General features: G+C 31.7%; 1 long non-coding RNA gene across 1 annotated transcript; it reads left to right on the top strand.

Annotated features, from left to right (window-relative positions):
• The first annotated feature begins 585 nt into the window (after positions 1-585).
• On the top strand, positions 586-1,746 carry LOC141594393 (uncharacterized). The gene is made up of 2 exons (XR_012522172.1): positions 586-738; positions 1,283-1,746. It is a non-coding gene; the product is annotated as an uncharacterized LOC141594393 (long non-coding RNA).
• The last annotated feature ends 4,435 nt before the right edge of the window (positions 1,747-6,181 follow it).

Genomic DNA, 6,181 nt, shown 5'->3' on the forward strand with positions numbered 1-6,181 from the left:
ATACTTATTTTAATCACACAATATCTTCCCTCTCTCCAATCTCCTACCCCACTACAATACTTTACCATATAATACTCCCCTCCCTTAATTCTCGTGCCCTCCATGAAAGGGGAGGGTTATTAAGAATAGGAGGGAGTATTAGGTATTGGAAAAATTGTTTACATATATACTATTGACCAATTATTTATTCATTAAAAATATTTAATATTATCATCTATTTTTTTATTTGGTCTAAATATCATTTAATTAATTTTTTTACCAATTCGTCCTACACCCAATTTCTTTTTTACCAATTTGTCCCAACTGAGACTTTTTTTACCAATCCGTCCAACAACCCTTACTTTTTTTTACCAATTTGGTAGTTTGGCCCAATACTAAAGGATCTATATGGCACCACTAAAAACATAAAAATCCTATGTGGCAGCCTCCCTTTTAACCAAACACGATAATATAATTATTTCTATACAATTGACTAAACCCTTCTCATAGTCTCCTGTCATCTTTGATTGTAGCCGTTCATCTTCCAAATCTATTTATTACACAGATAGTTACAATCAACCTATGACCTATGACCTTCCATCTTTCGTCCTTCAATCTTCCCATTTATTTTCACCTTATTTTCATTTAATTCTTCTAATAATAAAAGTCTCATCCTTACAAATTTAAACAACCTTGCATCAAATGTCAATTCATTAATCTATTTTTACCAATCCAAGTATGAATTCACATAGAAAGAAGGTTAGTCATGTCCTTTTAATTTGCTTTTTTTTTGTTTTTTCGATGAATTGAATTGTTAATTATTCTAATTACTCTTACGTTTTAAATTTGTGCCCCCTTTCTTTATATATGTACATATATTATGAATTTTAATATAAGAAACTTAATTATTTTTATTGTTTTTTTTTTTGTGAATTGGTCAACTGGTAATAATATCCAAACGAAAAAGTTACAAGTGATAAGCGAAAATGTTGCCTTATTTATTGTTTCCATTATAAGTCGAGATCATGTGTTGTTGTATTACATGATTCATTGGTGTACATGGTTCCATATTAGTTTTGACATACATGATACATCGTTGGTGATATATGCCTGTTTTTCAAGGTGATTTTCAAATTTGGGTAGATAACTTGCCTACTTTTTGTAATCAATAATTGTTACCCCATTTACAGCTTGTAGGTATGGCTCATGTTATTTCTCTCAATTGTGATTCTTTGGGTTCTAGAACAACATCCCTCATATTCCATCTTCTAAATCTATATTTAAGCTTTGTGTATTTTTGCAGTTTTGCAAAAATTAGATACACGGATCGATGTTCCATTAGACCCGAGATGAAATCGTACTAAGATAAGTGTTCTTATTTTGTACATTGCGTTTTGAAGTTTTAATAACTACACAACATCCTTCTCAATCATTTACTTACATCTTCTATCTTTGTCTTTACAAATCATACGGAATGTTTTTGTTTGAAGAGCGTGAATTCAGGCAAGATCAACATGGAAGATCAACGTGTGTAGCAGGAGGCCAGTAGAGAATGATTTCAGAAATGAAAGGAGCCCTACACGAGTCCTATAATTCTCCATGTGAAATCACAAATTCTCTACTTAGTCTTTAATATGTACTCCGTATTACTTTTCAGTAGGCCAGGAAAAGTACAAGTCGACTTACTCTCTTACTGATGCAATACTATTGTATGGCCTTACTCCGACGATCAATGATATCTACCTTCTCCCCCCACCTTCTCTGTCACCTTCTCCCTTTACCCTCTTACAATCGATTAAATTAATATATATCGGGTGGCTTGAGATGGCAAGTGGATGAGGCCAAAAATATTATATTTAAACCGGTTATTAGAAGAGAAGGTAGAAAAATGACGATGTTCATAAATCAAATTATTTCGCGTGTTGGATTTCACTTGATTGTCTATGGCTCAACAAACAAAATTTGATAATTTCAACAATAGTTAAGTTGTTTTTTTAAATATAAACTAGGTTTAAACCCGTGAATTTCACGGGGCTGTTCTAATATGTGGTTATAAAGTAGAAATGATTTTAAAATAATTAATAATTAATATTTACTAAATAAGAATATACTAAAGCAATTCTCACCCGTAGGTAAGTATTCATTATTTCATGTTTTTTAATTACGCGTAATGAGTAAGCACACAAAAAGGCGAATTCTTTATTGTACACTTTTGGCATTTTGTTGTTCTACGACGTATCCCTCATTTTTTTAATTTATCTCTTATATCCCTTTTTCTTCGTTCATATACCTATATGGTGTTAGTATGGATGTCGAATATTTCACCTGCCATTATTGGTGGTTGTCGCCCGTTGAGATGGGGTTTGAGTTTATTGACGTTAATAATGTGAACAACATTAATTGATCATTTTTGGCGCCCTCCCCCTCTTGATCACTCTTCACAACCATACATTTTCCGAGAACACCGTTAGCCACATTTCCTGCCAAAATTTCCGATTTAATAATCGGACTTTGTCAACCCCGATCTACTCGTGAGTCCTCAATCTTGTGTCTATTGCCATTGGTGGTTGTGTGGATTACAGTTGATAGTTGCATTGTTTATTCATCGCCTACCGTCGTCACTATTCACTGCCGGTATTCATCTATTGTGAGAGTTTGGGCATAGTGGTTGGGAATGTGTTGTGTGGTTCGTCTGGTGGATGGGCGTCTTGTGTGAATCATAAGTTGATGATGATTATTGACTGGTGTGTTCATGAGTAAGCAGCAACCGTCCATGCTCAATATGATCGTGTTAGTCGGTGGTATGCAGTGGTGGTTATTGTCCACGCCTAATAATGGTGGTGGTCTTCCAGAACTTAGTATTGATTTTGGAGGTCGTCACCAAATGATGATCAGTAACGGTGATGGTGCACGGTCAACTTATGGTAGTCGTTGTTGGTGGGTTAATATTTTACCTTTTACTTGAACTTTTAACGTAGATGATTATGAGAAAGTGACACATCATTTAGGCTAAAAAACAATCAAACACGGTTAGAAAAAAAATTTATATAATTTTTTCAAACTTTAATAATAAAATAATTTTTCCGAACTTAATTTCTATACTTCGTTCAATATAATTAATGTAAACATTGAATATGGTTGAAATGATAAATTAGTTTTCTTCTTTATCTTGCTGATTGTCAGTACGAAGTACTGAAGTAGGAGTCCTATACACATGTTATTTGCTTTTATAAGGAAGTTCTTATTGCAATTATAATACTAAGATGCCAAACATACGAGGAAACAGACAGGAAGAAGAAGAAGGTGAGGTGTTCATTAATGGAAGAAATTTGAAGGAAATATTAATAAAAGGAAGAAAGATTAAATGATGGATAAATTAAATGGAGGAAATTTACTGGAGGAAGGAAGGAGTTTTAATGGAGGAAAGGAGAAAGAGCTGTAGAGAATGTCAGGGGAAGGAGATGTGTTTTTATAAAGGAAAACGTGGCCCTCTCCTCCTTAACCTGTTTCTTCTGGTAAAAAAATGACCAATTTCGTTCTAGGAAAGGGAGTGTCATACTTGGTAGTATTCTTAGTTAAATTATAGGTTGTAGTATTTTGAGAAGGGCACCCATAGGTTGTAGTATTCCCATTAAATAACCCTAATAAATATGCTTTAGTTTTTTTTTTTAAAAAAATTGATCTATAAAAAGGCGTTAGAAACTAATTTTGATCGGTACTCTGACCCTATACCCGACCCGTGGCTCGACCCTATTTGATCGGACCCGTATTCTGACCCTACCTGTATGATCCGTCATCCGACCCGTTTGAAAGGTCTATTAAGAAATTTAGATAACATATATAATTTCAGCTAAATAGTGAAAAACGTTATCGAGGAAAAAATCTCACTCATAATTTAGAGTACCGTATTTTCTATTTAAATAATTTTTTTTTACCATTATCCATTAGTATATTTTTTAGCACATGATATTCATAGCCAATGGTTTACATCTTTAGTTTATCCAATCAATTATGTAATTATATAATTATGTAAATAACATTAATAATTATATATATAAATCAAGGGATAACAATAAACCACAATAGGAAGGAATCTTATGTAATATCAGTATGTATTTTAAAAATGCAAATTCTCCCTTGCGACGGACGGTATCCGTCACAAACTTGTGACGGGTACCATATTATCTCACACAAATCCCATAGGGGGTGAGGCAAGAGCACATGGGGTGGGTGCCCACCTTGTCCCCTCTACCCATTTCTACTCACAAAATACCCGTCGCAAGGGAGACCCACTGTTTTAAAAAGGAAGGATTGTATTGTGAAATGATTGATAATTTGGTATTCACAGTCAAGCAGTCAATTTATTAGTCAATTATTAGTGAAACTGATGTTGACATGTCATGTAAATGATTCTAATATCATGCCATGTCAGCAGGAATATTAAAAGATTAATATATGTATAGATGAACCATTTCATAGTGTTATACATTTATACTTGATTCACTATTTTCCTTCCTTTTTCAAATACTCGTACCTCTTATTTGTTTTTACTCACTACACTTTCAATAGTTTCTTTAATCTCTCCCTTGGCTTTTCTGTCAAATCCTTCTATCAAAATAAATTGTCAAGGTTATGACTTCAAATGAGATCATGTCACAAAAGTAATTATTATAAAGCACTATCACTATTTTAGTAGGTCTTAGTTAATACGGTTTTAAGTTAAGACTTAACTCTATTTTCTTTTTAACATTATTTAAATTGCGTGTGAGTGTCGTCTCAACTTAAGACTGACTTAAAGAAGAGTTTATATCAACCTTTATGATGTATACGTGAAATGAGTCGATTGTGACCACTTCAAGAAAACCTTACATTTCAATGATTCTAGAAAAGTTGTTTATTTTTTAATTTTATTTTAGTTGAAAAGATGTAATTAGTTGAACACGTGAAATGGAACTCCATAAAAAATTAACGTAAATAGGATGATGATTTAGTGTCTTCCATTTTTGGAGAAATAGATGTAAATATAACGGAAACAAATGATTAGACAAATGAAGTATTTGACATTTAGCAATTAATATCCCGTGCATTGCACGGGGCACAAAACTAGTTTTGTTATAAAAACTTTATATTTCATTTGACAAAAAAGTATCGTATGAAAATTATATAATTAGACTGTGACAAAAAATGCTATCATTAGAGTGTAGATTGTATTGTATTTTCTCATTATTAAATCGGGTTGATGTCAAAGTAGGTGCGAAAAAAAAATGTACTTAGTATGTTATTTGTCCCACACTGAAAAGTAATGTAAGTGTGGTGAATATACTAATATACTATGTATAAATATTAGAATTATCTCACGTCGGAAGATTACCATAAGGCAGGGTGATCTTATGATTATATAGGAGTCATCATTGGAACTTAGATATCAACCCAAAATCTTTTAAGTCTCTTAAGTATTGTCTTATAGAGAGCTCTTAAAAGTTTGAAAAAGTTTGTTCTTATCGCATAATAATCTATAAATGGTTGGTAAAAAGTTTACGAAAAATAATCTATAAATGGTTGGTAAAAATTTATTTGTGTTATTACTTTTTTGTATATTTTTCAATTGTCCCACATTGAAAGATAGCATAAGGTGGGTGATTCTATGATTATAAATAGGAGGCATCCTTCGAACTTAGGTATTAACCCAAAATCTTTTGATTCTCTTAAGTATTGTCTTGGAGAGCTTTTAAGAGTTTATATCATTATATTTTCTACCTATAGATTTTATATCTCTCACATTGAAAAATAATGTAGGTGTGGTAAATATACTACATTTAAATAATATAATTAGTATTGTGTTAAAAAAAAATTCTTATCATTAGAGTATAGGTTCATATAATTTGCACATATTTTAATTATGATAAAAAAAAATTAGAAAACAAACGTATGAATATTAATAGATATTATAGTATTTGCTTATTATTAAATCGGGTTGGATGTCGAATTAGGTTAAAAAAAATATGGTGTACTTTTAAATATGTTATTCATCCCACATTGAAAAATAATGTAGGTGTGATAAATATAATATGTATAAATAGTTGAATTGACCCACATCAGAAGATTATCTATCATAAGGTGGGGTGATCCCATGATTATAAATATAATTTATCCTTAGAACTTAGGTATCACCCCAAATATTTTGAAGGTCTCAAAGTATACT

This window comes from Silene latifolia, chromosome 8 (genome assembly GCF_048544455.1).
Source record: "Silene latifolia isolate original U9 population chromosome 8, ASM4854445v1, whole genome shotgun sequence".
NCBI classification, from domain to species: domain Eukaryota; kingdom Viridiplantae; phylum Streptophyta; class Magnoliopsida; order Caryophyllales; family Caryophyllaceae; genus Silene; species Silene latifolia.